The sequence below is a fragment of the Silurus aristotelis genome, assembly GCF_946808225.1.
Source record: "Silurus aristotelis genome assembly, chromosome: 5".
NCBI lineage: Eukaryota > Metazoa > Chordata > Actinopteri > Siluriformes > Siluridae > Silurus > Silurus aristotelis.
In genome coordinates, this window is record NC_139578.1 from 29,679,271 (window position 1) to 29,698,159 (window position 18,889).

General features: G+C 37.7%; 1 protein-coding gene across 2 annotated transcripts in view; it reads right to left on the reverse strand.

Annotated features, from left to right (window-relative positions):
• tns3 (tensin 3) overlaps window positions 1-18,426 on the reverse strand; it is a 68,591-nt gene extending 50,165 nt beyond the window's left edge. For both annotated transcript variants that reach the window (XM_083542611.1, XM_083542610.1), the window contains exon 1: window positions 18,167-18,426. The gene's annotated coding sequence lies outside the window, so the exon portion shown is untranslated. The remainder of the gene's footprint in view (window positions 1-18,166) is intronic.
• Window positions 18,427-18,889: the final 463 nt, after the last annotated feature.

The window sequence follows — 18,889 nt, forward strand, 5'->3', positions numbered from 1 at the left end:
AATGAGGATGGGTTTCCCTTTTGAGTCTGGTTCCTCTCAAGGTTTCTTCCTCATTACATCTAAGGGAGTTTTTCCTTGCCACAGTCGCCATGGCTTGCTCATCAGGGATAAATGCACACCATTCACCTTGACCGTTGATTTCTGTAAAGCTGCTTTGAGACAATGTCTGTTGTGAAAAGCGCTATACAAATAAACTTGACTTGACTTGACTCCTGCCATGGTTCTTCAAACAGGAACCTATTTTGGGATTTAGCTTAAAAGACCATTGAAGTTGTTGGACCCAAACAAATCTGAAAACCTTCCATTTTTCTGTTCAGTTTAAGATGGATGACTTCAGTGAGATACAATGTCATTTTCTGTAATGGAAAACACTAAGCATCTGCTGCCTGCTTGATTAGCGCTCTGATTAGCGCTCTGAATAGTGAATTGGGGAAGTGGTAGATCATTGGTAAGGATGTTGGACTTCTGTCCAGAAGGTTCGGAGGACGAATCCAAACACCAAGAATCTGCCAGTCAAGTCAAGTCAAGTCAAGTCAAGAGGCTCTTATTGTCATTTGTACTATACACAGTTGTACACGGTACACAGTAAAAACGACACTAAACAACATAGAGCTACAACACAACATAAAGCTACATAAAGTGCATCAAGTGCAACCTAGTGCAAACAGTGCAGACAAAAAACAGTACAGACAGACAACACAAGACAACACAAGACAAGACAAGACAAGACAAAAAAGTAAAAAAAATAAATAAATAAATATAGCGCCGACCAGTAAACCTAAAAACTATACCCAGGAGTGAGTACACCAGAACAATGTAGTGCAAAACTACCAGTGTTGGGCCCTTGAGCAAGGCCCTTATCCCTCAACTGCTGTGTAAATGATATACAGAATAAGGGGGCATCTGTCAAATGTCCTAAACGTAAATGAACTTAGGGCTAATTGAGATGCACCATAATTGTCTGGCTTCTGTAGGTTGCTAACATATTTCTATCATTGATACAGCTGAGGTTAGGGGCCTTGCACAGGGGCCCACAAATGGCTTCATGCTAAGGTTGAGATTTGCTCTTACAACCGTCTGAGCTAAACTCCAATGCCTTAGCCAGTACCCCATAGTCTCGAGAAGGACCACACTAAACTTCAGAAATCGGAAACTACTCTACAGGGAATTTTACGACGTATCCGTTTTTATGGCTCGTGACCCAAATGCACTCGGATTCCTGATAACGCTGCATGTGGCGTCCAGTGACAAACGAACCCCCCCCCAGCACTTCCTGTGTTTCTAAAGCACGGCTTTCCCTCGCATAGCTTATCTGTTCTTGCTTATCGCAACGCAGCAATATCAACACCGAGAAGATCTCCTGCTCTGAAAGAAGATCTGTGCGGCCCAGAAGGAGGAGCTTCACGCTTCATGGGTTTGGTCATTGTGGTGGAAAAACACAAGAGGTCGAGTGTGAACTAGGAACGAGATTTAGTACAAATGAAACAGTGTATGGAAAAAAGTATTGAGATGCCTGATTTTTAGGTTCTTCCACAAACTGTTCCCTCAATCTTGGAGGTACACAGTTGTATTTCCTTTTCTCATCTGCATTCGTCTTTATCTTAATCGTTCTTCTCCATCCTTAGCTTTTATCTCCTAATTTTGAGGTTCTTCTCCTTCCTCAGCGTTCTTCTTCCTCAGTGTTCTTTTACTTTCTCAGAATTCTTTTACTGCCTCAGCGTTCTTCCCTTCTTTAGCGTTTTTCTTCTTCCTCAGCCTCCTGCTTCTTTCTTCATCTTTTTTCCCCAGCTTTCTTATAGTTTCTCAGCATTCTTCTCCTTCTTTAGCATTTTCCCCTTTCTTAGTCTTCTTCCTTTTCCTGAGTGTTCATCTCATTATTTAGCCCCCTTCTTCTTCCTCAGTCTTCTTCTTCTTTATCATTTTTTTTCTCGTTCCTCAGTGTTCTTCTCCTTCTTTGGCGTTTTTCTCCTTGCTCAGCCTTCTTCTCCTTGTCACCATTCATTTATTTCCCCAGCGTTCTTCTATTTCTTTAGCGTTTATCTCCTTTCTCAGTCTTCTTCTTCTTCCTCAGCTTTCATCTCCTTTTTCAATGTTTTTCACCTTCCCTAGCATGATTTTATTTCCTTAGTGTTCTTCTTCTTCAACATTCTTCCCTTTTTCATTATTGTTCCTCTCCTTCTTCCTTAGCGTTCATCTCATTATTCAGCCTCCTTCTTATCCTCACCATTCTTTACCTTCCTCAGCGTTCTCCTTCTTCGGTGCTTTTCTCTTTCCTCCTTTTCTTCTTCCTCCTCATCATTCCTTCCTAAATCCTAAGCATTCGTTCTTCTTCCTCAACAAACAAAGCCAGCTCTATGAAGAAATTATTTCCATTCATTGAAATGGCGTAAAGATCTCCTATTAAAGACCTCCAACTCTTTAGAACACCTTTGAGATGAATGTGAACCCTGACATAAAAATCTAGAGGAACATCTTCCCAGAAGAGTGGAGCTTAATATAATAGGAAATGGAGACTAATTGTGGAATGGGATGTAAGCGTCACTCTAATATTTAGGTGTCCACCAAGTCTGTAATCTAAGTTCTCTCGCTGTTTTGAACATGACTGTAAATGACCGAAGCCCCGCCCCTTCTAAAGCCATTCAGTCAATATAGATTTCATGGGCAACAATTTTTCTTCACACTCTGACACAAGTTGTTCAAAAGTCCTCGTTAACGCAGCGTAATTGGTGAAAACCGCAGCAGTGAAAAACTGTTTTGTACAACTTTTTTATGACGTTGTAAAAGCGTAAGTCACGCTAGAAGGCGAATGAAGTCTACGTGCTTTTATCTCCTTGTTTACTACATGAGGTCTTTGAGCTGCAGTGTGTACTGTGTGGAATCTGGGTTTATAGACGACATGTAAACTGATAGGAGGAAATTCTGGGGAAATGTGTGTTTTTCTGCTTCTTCAAAGTTCTTCTCGTTCTTCTGCGTTCTGTGCATCATTCTTTTCCTTCCTCTGTGTTTTTCTTCTTCTGTGTTATTTAAATTCTTCTGTGTTCTTCTCCTTCTTTACTGTTCTTCTCCTTCATCTGTGTTCTTTTACTTTGACAGCGTTCTTCTTCCTCTTCAGTGTTTTTTTCCCCTCCAAAAGCAATCTTTTCCTTCCTCACTTTTCTTCTCCTTCATCTGTGTTCTTCTTTAGCATTCTTCTTCTTCTTCCTCACTGTCTTTCTTCTTCTTCGTGTTTTTCTCCTTCCTCAGCATTTTTCTCCTTCTTCAGTGTTCTTCTCCTTTTTTAGTAATCTTCTCCTTATTCATTGTTCTTTTCCTTCTTCAGTGTTCTTCTCTTTCCTTAGCATTCTTCTTCCTCTTTAGTGTTCTTCTCCTTCTTCTTTAGTGTTTTTCTTCTTCTGAGTTTTTCCTCTACCTCAGTCTTCTTCTTCTTCTTCTTTGGCATTCTTCTTCTTCTCCAGCATACTTCTCCTTTCTCAGTGATTTTTTTCTTCCTCAGTCTACTTCTTTTTTGGAGTTCTTCTCATTCCTTAGCTTTGTTTTTCCCCATCAAGTGTTCTTATTTACCTACTTTAGCATTCTTCTCCTTTCTCTGTAATTTTTTTGTCTTCAGTGTTCTTCTCTTATTTTCAGCATTTAGAGGGGTTTTTATGGTTTGCTACTTGAAAGTTTTGAATTAATAAAGTCTGACTCCAGACACCACACACACACGATGAAGAGAGTTATGTGTGTGTGTGTGTGTGTGTGTGTGTGTGTGTGTGTGTGTGTGTGTGTGTGTGCCTATAAACACCCCCTGTAATCAGAAAGAAAGGGCGTCTGTGTGAAGGAGGTCATCGCCATGGTTACATAACGGAGGGGGATGAAGTTCTCAGGAGAGTTGCTTAATTAGATATTTATGGTGTAGTTCTGGGTGGAATGATTGAGGAGCGATTACGAGGGTAAATACCGGCGTAAACGGGCAATTTGCAAAAAATAATGGCGCCTTGCTGGACAAGTGAAGGTGAAGAAAATTGCTCCGAGATTTTCTCAAGGACACAAACAAACCTATTCATTCGTCGCGTGAAAGTTCCTTCTAGGCCACGAGTAAACATAAATGAACTAAGTAAACATCGCTCGTGTGTGTGTTTTTTTTTTTAACACACTTTTTTATTCTTCTCAAATAACGACTCAAATTCACCATTAGAGTTCAATTTATCTGAGTTCAATGTCACACATTTCAATAGGGCTGAATGGTGGGTGCCAATATTTACGCACACCCAACGATCGTGACTCTGTTTATACACAATGAGGATTTCGTTCGATTTGTTGCTTCTATAAATTGACATAGGAGTAAGTGGGCCAAAAGTATTGGGACATCGACACTCCCAGCCATATGTGGTTCTTCCACAAACTGTTCTCACAAGGTTGAAGACACACACTTGTGTAGGACGTCTTTGGATGAGGTGCTCAAACACATCTATGCGTTTGTTTAATTTCACGTAAGCTTAAATGTGACTCTTGGCTATTAGCATAATTACTGCCCTTATGCTCAGGTGTCCACAAACATCTGCATATGTTTTAAGTATGTACATTTGCAAATAATTATAGTTGTAGTTTTAGGCATCATACTAAAAAAACATCAAACAATCATAAAGATTTTTTTAAAAAAAATCTGACACTGGAGACTCCTTCCATAAAATCTAAATAAATGATTATTACATTTTATAAATATAGACATTTCATATACCCATAAAATATACCTATAAACTTGAAAACACACACACACACACACACACACACACACACACACACACACACACACACACACACACACACACACACACTGGATAGGAAACACCTGTATGTACAATGTGACCTTCTGAACTCTGAGTTTGGATTGTTCTCTATAGATAACCTGTTGCAGGAACAACCCATGCCACACACACACACACACACACACACACACACACACACACACACACACACACACACACACACACACACACACACACACACACACACACACACACCACTCAGGAAGCAATAAATCCACATTCAGGCAGCCTATATTCAGTATATATATCCAATTCAATATATATATATATACACACACACACAATACACTACTGAATTGGATGCAACTTGTGTACCTCGTAGGATCGTATTTAAGCCTCGAAAAAGTGTCTCAGCGTCGCTACTTTTTTAGATTATAACTGGATAATTAATGCTAATGCAGTCTCTGTGCTATTGTGTATACATGTTTTTTTGTCTGTAATTTCTACTCCGAGCAAACACACAAGATTCAGCCTGTGTACAGAGGAAAAACACTGCCTGTCTCTCTGCTTTCATCATCTGAAGGAATGTATTCATTATACAAACAAGCATGAAGCTGCTATTGAGCGTCGAAACAATACCGGCGAGACATTTTAATGGGAACACTCATAATGAAAGTGCAATGTGTTTGGTAATAGAGTGTTGATGTTTACACTAAATGGACTAAAATATCAAGACACATGATTTTTCCAGCCATAAGCTGTTTCCACAAAGTTAAATAAAAAAATTAATTAACAATAAAATTATAAAAAATATATATATATTAAACTAGCAAATCATAAACTGGAACCAAAAACAAACACGGATACATTTAACAAACAAACAAAAAAAATCATAAAAATATCTTTAGAATAAATCAGAAAGCACACAAAAAAGAAATCTAAAAAAAAAACAAACAAAAAAAAAAACAATAAAAATCAGGCAAAATATGTGACATTTTTAATAAAAACACTCATAATAAAAGTACACTGTGTTTGCTTAGAAAGTGATGACGTGAACTAAACAAAGGCAAATTCACGTGAGTTTTCCAGCTATGTTTGGTTTTTCCACAAACTGTTACCACAAAGTTGGAGAGACACAATTCTACAGGATGTCTTCGGATGCATGAGCGTGAATTTTCACTTCACTTGAACTAGGAGACTCAAACCATGACAATGTTCCTGTGCACAAAGTCAGCTCTTGGAAGATCTTCAGAGCTTTAGAGCTCTGAAGCTCATTGAACAGTATGAGTATGAGTATGAGTATGAACATGAGTATGAACAGTATGAGTATGAACACTGACTGCACCCCAGGCCTCCTTACCTCCTCACCTCCATCACTACCTGACTTTACTAACAGCCTTGTAGATGAATGAATTTCCACTAATCTCCACAAAATCTAGTGGACCATCTTCCCAGACGAGTGGAGCTCATTATAACAGAAAATGAGGACTGAATGTGGAATGGGATGTTCATAAAGCACATACAGGATTATGCTCAGGTGTCCACAATCCTTTGTCCCCATACATTTCTCAAACTTCATGGAAGAACACACATGAGAGGATATCAACTGTGGAACAAGTTAAGAACTGATACTAAATTTTGAAATCAGTAATAAAAAATGACCAATGAAATGTCAAGCGCAGAAGAAATCTTGTCCTCATGACAACTATGATGTGAAGAAAGACCTCCCGACACTTACAGTAAGATTAAAGCTAAATGTAAAGTGTAATTGTGCTCATTTTCAAAATTACAACCTTCAGATCAGCAGTCCAACATCTTAACATTGAGCTTCTACGTCCCAATTCAAAGGTACACCTGAGGTAGACATTGTGGACACTTGAGGAACCACTGGACAACGACCATTTTTGGAAAATGTGTACTTTTGTTTGTAGATCATTTTAATGAAAATGTTTATAGCAATTAAAAAATTCTATAATAATAAATTAGAAACTATAACTGAATCCAAATTCCAAATACAAATTAAATAAATAATAATCTTAATCAATGATGTACAGTAATCTCTTAAATATATATTTCATTCGAATTCTATTTTAAAATCTATTTAATTTTACTAGTATTCGTAAATTCGTAAATGAATTTAATCCTGTTTATATATTTAAATCTATTTAATTCTCTTTATCGTTGAACATCTATTTAATTTTATTCATCATTTTAAAAACTCAATTTAATTATTTTCAGACTCAATGATCTATTTAATTCTATTCACAATTTATTTGTATCTAATTCATTTATTTCTAAATAAATTCTATTAATAATTAAAAATATATTTCATCATTTGTGTCTTTAAAATTGTTCTAATTCTAGTAAACGGCTCTTTAATTCTATTTAAAATTTAAACCCTATTTAATTCTATTTCAAAAGTAAACCCTATTTAATTCTATTTATATATTTAAAAATCTATTTTATTCTCTTAATATTTTTGAATTTATGATTATATTAAAACCTGACCCCACCTGTAACCCCTGCTGTTCTGGTCACATGATCTCTGGACACTAAGGAGCGAATGTTCTTCCATGTGATAAATATATTATTAGATATTATTATTGTGTATATAATCACACTTACTGCTGTTCCTATTACACGCTGCATTATGACCGAGTCAGCGAGCTGCTACATGCCCTAAAGACGAGTCCAAAAGTCTTGAGGTGGAGAAGGATCACTGCGTTTGACACCTGGACTTGTTGAAACAGGCACTTGGAGAACACATCCTGACACCTGAAGAGGAACCATGGACGCGCCACGTAGCCAGAACCTCGCTAAAATGCTTTCCACGATGTACTTACGCCTTCGCTAGATCATTAACATGCCTTGTCATATTAAATCAAAGTGACACAACTGTAATCTGAAAGATATTTCCACTGCAGGATGAGTGGAGGCACGTCTTTAGGATCGTTCCCTCTGCTTGATTTACATTTCAGGCGTCGTGGATTCGCTTTATATCCGGAATGCGAACACACCCAAGGCATATTTTACGTCGATTGATGAAAAACCGGCTAATGTAAGTGTAAATGTTGTGTATCAGTCTTTCTGAGAACGTAAAGAAATTAAACAAATGGAAATAAAAATAATAATAATAAAAACCAAAAATATGAAAATGGTTGCAAAACCGGAAACAAATACAATAAAAAAAAATATTTCAAATAATAGAAAATCTAAAAAAAAAAAAAAAAAAAACACAAAAAAACACAAAAAATTAAAAAGGCAACATAAAAAAATTAATTACCGATACAAACAAAAATAGAAACACGATAAAACAAAACATCAAATTAGAAAACAAAATAAAAACTACATTTACCAGAAAACAAAGCAAAAAACAAAATAAAAAAAAAGTTACAAATGCAATAACAAAAAAAAAAAGAAATATGACAATAAATCAAGAAGAAAAAAAAAACTATACTGGAAGATATTAAAAGGAAACAGGATCCAGAATAAATTCAGCAAAAATAAATAAAAAAAACATAATTTCACTCACAACAATAACAAACATGACAATGCCAAAAGTATTGGGACATTAACACCCATATGTTTTTGTACCGTACACAATTGTTTGAGTCTTTGGATGCGAGAGCATGAAATTTTCCATCTGCTTGAACTAGGACCTACAATGGCAGTTTGACGATGTTGGGATTGAAACTCATGATCTACTGGTCCTTTTTTTTCCACTGAGCTCCCATTTCCCACAGGCATTATAATGCATACATGATAAATTGTCATGTGATGTTTTATTTCAGTCCAAACTGTTTAAATTTGATGTTGAGACCAGTTGTGAAGATGTTGTGACTCATTGACTAAAATATCTGATCATCGATAAATAGATTGTGTTTAACAAAATAAAAGGCTGAACGTTTTCCAGCAAATTCCATGTCCACTGTCTGAGCTTGCGTTTCAGGCTTGCTTCATTTAGCAAGATAGCAAAAGAGACAACGATTTCTAATCAGCAATCATGCTCACTGGCTTTGTCTTTTCACCTGGATCACCATCCAGGAATCTGATTCCTTGAGGGCAGAGAAGAGGAAAGCCTTCAAAGAAATCAGACAAGCCAGCTAGCAAATATCAAGTGTTTTAAACCACAGCGATTCTGATTGGGCAGAACTTTTTAGTATAGATCATGTGAGGTGATAGCTTTGGATTTGTAGGTCAGGAGTTTAAATCCCAGCACCACCAAGCTGCCACTGCTGGTTTCTTGAGAAAGGCCCTTAATCATCAAATGGTTCAAATAAAAGCCATAAAAGTAAATGCAGATCAATGCACAGTTTCGAACATTTCTATAGTAACATTGTACGTGCAGGTTTTGTACGGTTAACGCTGCAAAACAATTTACAGCATTCGATTCGAATAAATAAATCCATTTTAAATTTGAAATACATAAAAATTTCTATTTCACCCACCCAAAATATTTGAATATTTTAAAAAAAAGTTGATGACCCTGAATAGGGTCTCACCGAATTTTCGCAAAGTTGCTTTAAAACGAGGATCGTACCATTTTGTTTATATGGTGCCGCTCAATTTCGGATTTCATATAAAACTACTGTGTTCTTCTCTGTAAGTTAATATTCAGCTCATTATACTATTATTTCTGTAAATAGAAATGTGTAAAGGAAGAAGCTTTTAATAAACATTTTTAACGTGCATGATAAAATCCAACCCCCCGTAACAGATTTTACTTTCCATGATCTGTGAGCCACACAGGAGCTGTTTATTCTGTTCTAATTTAATTCGGTACATTAATTTCTGATTGTTTTTGGTCGCGTTGATGTTGCGCTCTACTTTAAGTGTGTTCGCATGAGCGATTTAGCCGATTTAATTTGATTTGCTGACACGTGAAATGCAAATCTTGTCTGCGGTGTGGCCTTTCTGCAGCTATGTTTTTATTTAGATTTATTGATCCAAAATGATTTGATACATTTTCTTCCGTAGTGATGTCACCCATAAGGAGACATTTATGTAACATTAAGTCTCCAGTGCAAGACATGTAACTTTGTGAGGTAAAGCTGTCATATTCAACAATATTGTAACTATACACGGATACCAACTACATCGAGTCATTGTTTGATAACAATTTTTGTAAAAAAGAAATTATCAGGTCAATATGTTTTCCATAAAAGTGCATGTAAGAACCCACATTTCAAAAATTTTACCTCATAAAAATGCTAAGATCCCAATTTTAGGTATAAACAAACAGTGTTTAGAAATCTCACACTGAATACAATGGAATATACTGTACAAGACAGGACATGTGTCATGAATAAACAATATGAATTAGTAAGAATCAGATCCATGCTAGATTTTTTCAGCAAACACACTGATTCATGGAATCTGTGTCACGAGTTACAGTAAACGTCGCATATGTTTTCGGGAGTGCGGGAAATGGTGGCAGATATATGATATGGTATCACCCACGCATCCAGCTGTTTGAAGACAAAGAAGTGATGGTGAAACCCTCAGGAACACTGCTCAGATGTGATTCATGCGACATAGGTGGTCGATCTTCGTGTGCTATTTGGCTCCCGTTCCCATGGAAGCTAAGCCCAAGGTCTTTGGATGTTTGTTATTAAGCAAGATATGCACCTTTTTGGCAGCAAGATGGATGAAGTCTAAAAGAAAATCACTCTAAGAATAGCTGAATCCCACTAATGTATATGCTGAAGTCCAATAATGGCCCCTCGAGCAAGAAGTTCAAGCCGCAAGAGATTAGCCGTATTAGATTTTACCTCATTGTTGCTAGGTACCGTATGTTCCTCAGGTCCTGGTTCCAAACGATTAGGGCATTAGACTTTGGATCTTAAGGTTGTGAGTTAGCCACACCAAGCTGGGCCCCTGATCAAGGCCCTTAACCAAAAAACTGCTCAGGATAAGGACGTCTTACAAATGTCATAAACACAAGGTTATCCGTCTTGTGAAATGTCCAAGAAGGTGTTTATCTGCACACAATGTTTTTCTGGAAAAAGACCAAAGGTGTTCTTGGATTACCGTGATCTTAACCCTTTGGACCAAGCACTATATCAGTCTCCAATAACAAACCATCTTTGAAGGTTTAATGTTCAGGGTCCACCTTCTTACACAGCTACATCTACCTCCCATGATTCGTTACAATTAGGCTTATGTGTGAAAGTGGAGAGAAGTAATAGATTAACAAGGAATTTGCTGCTGTCAGAGCCGCAGTTATCAAGAATTACTCAACACCTTCTTGACCAAGCAGAGTCCAGAATTCAAAGAAAGTGCTGTGTTAGAACATTGTATAGTCTATATCTAAAACAGTGATAACGTTGATGATGTTGCAAAATATGTAAAACATAAATGGTGCTAAAAATATGTTCCTAATTTTGCTCCTTACTTCTTCAAGAAATAAAAATTAGAAGCTCACATGTACATTACAGCTCAGTGAAAGTCTTTCTTTGCATATCCCAGCAATGTTAGGAAGCCATGATACAGTGCCACCTGGACCACAGAGGGTTTAGGGCCTTGCTCAAGGGCCCATCATTGGCAGCTCGGCAATACCAACAACTGAACCTTCAACCTTCCAATCAATTACCCAAAGCCTTAACCAATGCACTACCACTACAACTGTTATGTGGTGAATTGTTCTCCTGCTCCAGACGTTGCAGATGTCACCACTAACCATAGTGATAAGTCTGTGGAGATGACATCACCCAGAGATAAACTGCTTAGGCTTTCCTAAATAACACACCATGCTACGTTCGAAAGCATAGCATCTCATTGGGCTAATTATTACTATCGAGTGGCATTTAGTATTTCCTGTGGTTTACTTTCCCTCGCCTTGATTTCTCTATTATTTTTTTGGTTGGCCCGGATTCAGCAAGCCAAAATTCCATAGGGGGTCTTTGTGGTCACGTTGGAGCTACCTTTCATTACAAGAAAGAAAAATATCTACAGACTTATAAAAACCCTCAAAACGAGCCTCAAAACTCAAAACCAGTGCCCAGGTTGCATGTTGGAACTGACAGCTTGCAACTATGGCGTAATTAATTGTGACTTTCTAACTTGTTCATCAGAAGGAATTGAAAAAACTTTTCTCAGAGATTTTGGCTCCAGTACGGGGGGGTTTCTTCTTGGGAAGCACAGAGGACCTCCAACTGTTGGGGATCACTCGATGTCAGCATCGAGCCAAACAACAGAGCGTGATTAATGGCGTTCGTGGCCGTGCTGAACCCCAGGCGACAGCAGGAACACCATAAAATGCAACAGGAAGTCAAGCTCAGTGAGGGCAGAGAGAAGACCATTAGTCTGGAATGTGACCTGGTTCAGCAAGGTGGAGAAAAAGCATTCTGTGCTGACCACGGGTCAGAAACGCAGAAATGTCGAGAGGACGTTTCCACACTGAGAAAAATTTTAAACAGGTTTATCTTGGAAACCAAACTGAAAGATAAACACTGGAGTAGGGTACTACGCTCTCGGATATAAATAATGGCCAGGGCCAGTCACATATTAGTACATTTACTCCCCTTAATGTAATTGAGTAGGTTTTTTTCTTCTTTTTAAATCTATCATTCAATTTTTTTTTCTTGAGTGTGTTTTGTTTGCAGTATTGTACTTTCCATTTTAAATCATATCTGTTATTTAGTTAAAAAAATAAATAAATAAATAACTCAAAATGCTGAAAAGAAATTGCTGGAAACTACTGCACTGACCCATTGATGGGCGGAGAACAACCACGGGAAACTCAAAAGAAAGAAAGATGGAGACGGACAAGACAGATAACAGTGATGCAGATCCAGCTGAAAGCAAAATTGCATCAAATCGATGTCAGTTACTAATATTTATATCATTAGATTACATCACTGCTTGACAGTGCTAATGTTGGTTAGCACCAAGGTGCACAATGAGGCTAACTCTATTACAATTTCTATGTTATCTGAAATGTATTATGTGTTATATTTTAGCGTAGATTTTGATTCGTCAGTGTGGGAAAACGCCGGAGTCATTCAAAGCGTGCGCTCACTGGAGTTTATTTGCAGCAGCAGCAAAAGTGCAAAACTCGGATTAGATTCAAGTCATAGAATGTAGTGTTTTTCTTTTATTTATTTCTTTTTATTTTTTGTTATTGCACTCCGCATAGTTTTTTTTTTAACTACACTAGAGTTCCCCACCCCACCCCACCCCCGCTATTAAAATAAGTAACATGGGTAATTTTAAATGATGTACTTTTTAATTTTACTTGCATATATTTTTAAAGTGGTAACTGTATTTGTACTTAAGCTTTAATTGAATTAAAAGTACTTTTACTTGGGTAAAAAGTTTTATTACACTTTCCACCTTTGCATTCCATCTAGGTGAAAAAAATTGCCTTGTTAGAAGGCTCGGTTGACTAAATCAATAGATTTGTCTCTTTTGATGTGACTGCAAAAAATATTGATAGATTTGATCTAATAAATAAAACAGAGTCTTCTAACTCTGAAATGACGTGGGCAGGGTGAGAGGGTAATGCCGGGGGGCAGGCTTGTTGCTAAAGACAAACTGCACTTTCTGTCTCCCCAGAACTGCATATTCTTGTCGCTGGGGTGGTACCATCAAGGGTATATCTTTGGGTAGCATTAAGAATACATCCTTATGTATCATCAAGGGCAAACCATTGAGTATCATAAATTATATATTTGGGGGTACCATCAAGGGGACAACTTTGGGTTCCCTAGAATACATCTTTTGTTCTTTTAGTGGGTGGCCATTTTAACCCTAGAAAAGTCATGTGCGGTAGCTGTAATTAGATTTGCTAGGAGTAAATAAAGCTGTAAAAGTAGATACAAAAGATATCCCCTTGATGGTACGCCAACAACAACGATATTTCCAGTTAAGTTCCTTTATTTCTGAGACTGTAGCCAAAACCTTATTCCCTTAGACAGCGAAACATCTTGTTTCTAGATTCAAACATCAGATGCTTTACATCTGGTCAAGTTATTTCCTGACTCATCTTCTGAGAAATCCTCAGATCTTCAGATTGAACGATACCAAATGCTAAAGATGTAAAAACAATTTCCAATTTCCAATTTCCAAGCCTTATTCGACTTGTTGCTTACAATTTTTTTTTTACCCAACGCTATGTTTGGTCCAAAGAATCCAGGGAGGAGTAAGAAGCTATTTTAGCTCTGTTTGTTTAGCAGTTCTGGAACTTTAACCTGTATTTGTCTCGCCTCCTACACTGAACGTTATACAGCAAAGGGAAAAAAAAAAGCTGCCGGAAACAATATAGGGCACCCTGACTGGACGGAGGATCTTGTGGGCTTCATAACAGATTCGAAAACCAACTCAAAATTGCAGCCTCCAAAACCAGAGAGCCAAAAGAATGTAGTTGTGAAATGATGACATAGTTTTCTTCTATATATTTCACATTTCTTTCCCTTTCAGGGTTTATTGTTTTCTCCCTCCTCATGTTCTTTTTCAACATTATAGAAACTTCATGCTGGGGGCTGCCACTTCGTGGTCCAGATGTCCCCAATGGCGCTTGTAATGCTTTACACATGTGAGCTGTATAACTGCTCTGCATAATAGGGACATGGTACAGAGGCCAGGAAAAGGCAGGCAGCTTTAATCACTTTTCTACTGTCAGATCTTTCCACCTGGCCTTCAATACGCTAATAGACAAATGCTTTAGGAACACAAACAGGGATCCGAGACCAGCGGCTGATATATGTAGACTTACATCTGCAGCATTTATAAACTTACTATGTTCTTAGTTATACAGATGAGCAAATGAGAGTTAAGGGCCTTGCTCAAGAGCCCAGCAATGGCAGCTTGGTGGTGCTGGGATTTGAACCCATGATCTTCTGATCGAAGTCCAGCTTTGATCCACTGCACTATCACTTCCACTGAGCTATGCTTTTACTCACTTAGAAACAAATACATGTCAATAGTTGGTTCACTTTTTGGTGAGGTATTTCTTTATGTTTTAGGGTACATTTAGCATTTTTCTAGAAAAACATGAACACTTTTTGTTGTGGTCATCAATAAAATAAATAGTAAACAAGAATCATACAGTATGGGGTAACTTCTGATCAAAATGTTTCAAGTTCAAATCCCACCACCACTAAGCTTTACATTTACAGTATTCGGCAGACACGCTTAGCCAGAGCGACTTACAATTATATCATTTATTTAACTGAGCAATTAAAGGTTAAGGATCATGCTCAAGAACCCAGCAGTGGAAGTGCTGGGATTTGAACTCACAACCTTCTGATCAGAAATCAAGAAGCTCAACCACTGAGCTACCACCACCTAAGCTGCCTCTGCTGGATCCTTGAGAGAGATTCTTAATAACGTGGGCACAAAAACAACATGGGCACCGAGTCAGCTAACTTTTTATGACTGATGGATTTTCTTTTCTACAAAACACTAGAGTGTTTAATCAGAGTTAACTATTTTAAATGTGTCGGTATGGAAACAGGAAAATGCTTTTTGCGTTAAAATAGAACTCTATGTATAACTGTGTTTAATACTGTGAGATGTCACTTGCTGGATTTAGAGGAACTTGATTACCATAAGCGGACAAATAGACATTTCAACTTGATAGAAGTGTGGATTGGTTGGAGCTTGGGAATTGGTATCTTGGTGGTTAAAATGTTGGACTTCTCATCAGAAGGTCATGATTTATAAACCCAGTACAACCAAACTGGCAGAGCTGGGTTCTCAAACAAGGCCCTGGTCAGTTTTAAGTCGATCTGCATAACAGCGTTTGCCAAATGCCATAAATGTAAATGAATTACTTCAATAACACGCCTCTATCACTTCTTCATGCAGGGCACATCATGAAATACAGTGCAATAAGATTTCATGACTTGCCTTTGGAAAAAGGAGCTAATCATCTTCTCTTCAACTTCTCTACAATACAACTCCTCAAAGCGACTTACTCGCTAAACTGCAAGTTTTGTTTGAAAACAAAGGGCAAATGGCAAACACAGGTCGGCCATATTTTCTATTCAGAAAAGTTGCCTTAATATATAAATCGTGAAATGTTTGGCCTGTCAGGCTTTTAAATAACTTTCCATGCATATATCGTGGGTTCGACCATAACCACCAAGTGGTTGGGAGGGAACAATAGACTAGAAACGTTCACCAGGTTGTTCAGTTTCTTCATATTCTAGCCAACTCGTCTTGCGTTTGCTAACTCAAGCTTGCATCGTTCAAGCATAAACAAATAAGGCAAGAGGATGGTGGTTTTAATGTGAGATTGAGCAAAAGGGCAGTGCTTCCACATAGTATCGGTTCATGTTAGTGTTCAAAACCCCTACGTGACTGTCAGTCGTTCAACATTCGTATGTCAATCGATTGGTTCATGTTTGCTTTAGGAAATAAAATCAGCTGTCTTTGCATATTTTGAAAATAAAGATGCTTGTCACAGGTACATTACAGGACAGTGAAACTCTTTATTATAATATTATGGATTATATTTGAAATATAATCTTTATTTTATACAGCACCTTTAAACGTTACATCTCAAAGTGCTTTCCAAGCATAAAAATTTTAAATGAAAAAAGGGATTAATAAATTAATTAATGAATTACTAGTAATAATAATAATAATAATAATAATAATAATAATAATAATAATAATAATAACCAATAAAATCAGTAAAATAAACATTACAGAAACATCACAAAAATTAAAAAAGAAATTTACTCGGACGTTCTCTTGAAAAAGTACGTTTCAGAGCAGATTTAAAAACAATAAAAGACTCAGCATGTCCAATCTTAATGGGGAGAGAATTCCAAAGTTTTGGTGCACAGAAGAAAAAAATGCCCTTTAAGCAATAGAACGTAAACAGGTAGGAGACTAAAAGACCAGAATTAGAGGAGCGGAGATGACGCCTTGGAGCGTAGACAGTTAAAAGTTGTGACAAGTAATTAGGTGCAATACCATGTATTGCCTTAAAGGTCAGGATAAGTATTTTAATGTCAATTCAGAGTCTGACAGAGAGTCAAGGCAATGACTCCAAATCTGGAGAATTATGCTCACCAGACCTGGTCTGTGTTAGAATCCTACTGTAGCAGCTGACTTTTGAACAACCTGCAATTTATTTAGGGTAGATTTTAAACCCCTAACAAGCAAAGCATTACAGAAGTCGATGAAAATAAACCAATGTATTGATCAATTTTTCAACAAAATCTTGCTTTGTTTCTGAGCTCAAAAGCTTTAGAGTTTCTAACTGTATTTTCTACACATATTCCAGCAGTGTTATGAGGAGTCAGCTATGCTACACCCCTGGACCACAGAGAATTAAGGGCCTTGCTCGAGGGCCCAAGAGTGATAGCTTGTTTAATACCAGGGCATGAACCTTCAACCATTTGATCAATAACCCAGAGGCATAACCACTGAGCTACCACTTCATTTGAGTAAAAATTAGAAGAGACATGATGAGATGACAAGACCCTGAAAAATTCCACCTTAATTGTTTCAATAATGTATTGGGAGGATTTCAATATTGTGGCCAGCCAAAAGGGACAAAAAAAATAAGTATGCCATACAAGTCAGTTGCTTCTCAATTTGACATACATCTGAAAGGGTATTTCCAGCGGCTCATGGTGATCCTATGGCTTGTCTTTGTCTCCACAAGGCTTGAGTTGAGAATTCTACACTAGACTCTCCAACAATGTGTGTCTCATATTGTATAATAATGAAGATCTTTATCATCAAGACTTTGAAGATCGAAGAAATGGACTATGATCGATTAGTTTGTGAAGCGAAGAGCTTGGGATGATAAGGATGTATAAAATTTTTTGTCCAAGTTTATGTACATTTTGCCATATTCATTTAGATTTTTCAGAGCTGTCCCATGAGTGGTGAGTAATTCTGCCCCATGTTCTTATTGGATGATCCTGGTGGCAGGACAGTGATCTCACAGAATGTTCATGAAATTTGAAGGCCACACACATTGTCCTGCTTCAGAACCGTCATCACTTTTAATGCTAACTTTTAATAACACATTTGCCTCATTTAATTCAATAAATATTGACACCTTAAGGTTTTTCGGATTATTGATATTGCTTATAGAAATCACTAACGATCTTCAAAGCAGCCATGCTAACAATCCATGTAGGACTTCCTCACTCGCTGTGCTGTTATGTGTGCATCGACATATGCTTCCAATTAGCACGAGGTCCGGACCTCAGAAGGTAGAAAGCGCTCAAAATCTGAGGAACGTAAGGAGAAACCTTGACTCTCATTGACTCTCAGAGCTCATTGTACTCTATCTCTTTCTGGACACTCTGCCAACACGTAATCATTTACGAGAACAAAACACCCTGTGAAGCTTCATTCATCCATGACCTGGACATAAATGAGCCGATCAGACTGGAAGGAGAATGATGAATGAGGTTGAGGAGCATGAATGAGAAGATCCTGCAGCTTACCTTCAAGGTCTTCTTCTTTTTCTTTGACTTCACTGTTTTGCTTCTTTTTCTTCTTCAGTGTTTGCTCTGCAGGCAAAAGATCAAACACATCTCCTCACGCTTTCAAGGAAAATCTTTTTCAACATCGTGGTTCCCCTCAGAGATTCAAGTTCCGATTAAAATCACATCCAGGAGGGGGTTTTTCTAACCAAAATCCCGGTTCTTCACGTTCACGTTTAGGATCGTTCAGTTCTCTACTCGAACTCCAAACTTTGAGACAGAGTGAGAGAGAGAGAGAGAGAGAGAGAGAGAGAGAGAGAGAGAGAGAGAGAGAGAGAGAGAGAGAGAGAGAGACGCCACCACAAGCCCTAGCATGAGTCCTCCCCCTTTGATCCCGCCCTCCATCCCTCTCCCGCTCCCTCTCTCTTTCTCTTCTATCTTTCCCTCCCTCCGTTCTGTGCTGGTGGCAATGTTCAGGCTGTGGATTTGGGGGGAAGGGAAGGGGGTTTAGGTTGAACAGGAAGGCACATGCCTTTCGCACCAGAAACGCTGCTGATGTTTAAAGGATTCGCGGATTTACAGACGCCAAACGAAGAGAAAGAAAAAGTTGTTTTTTTTTTTCTTTTTTTTTTCGACCTAGTTATGGCATTATGCTTTTGGTGAATGAACTTCTCAGACACCACATAAAGGCAAGTAATTTTAGGGTTACCCGCCAAGACATGGAATTAACTTCCATAAAAAAGA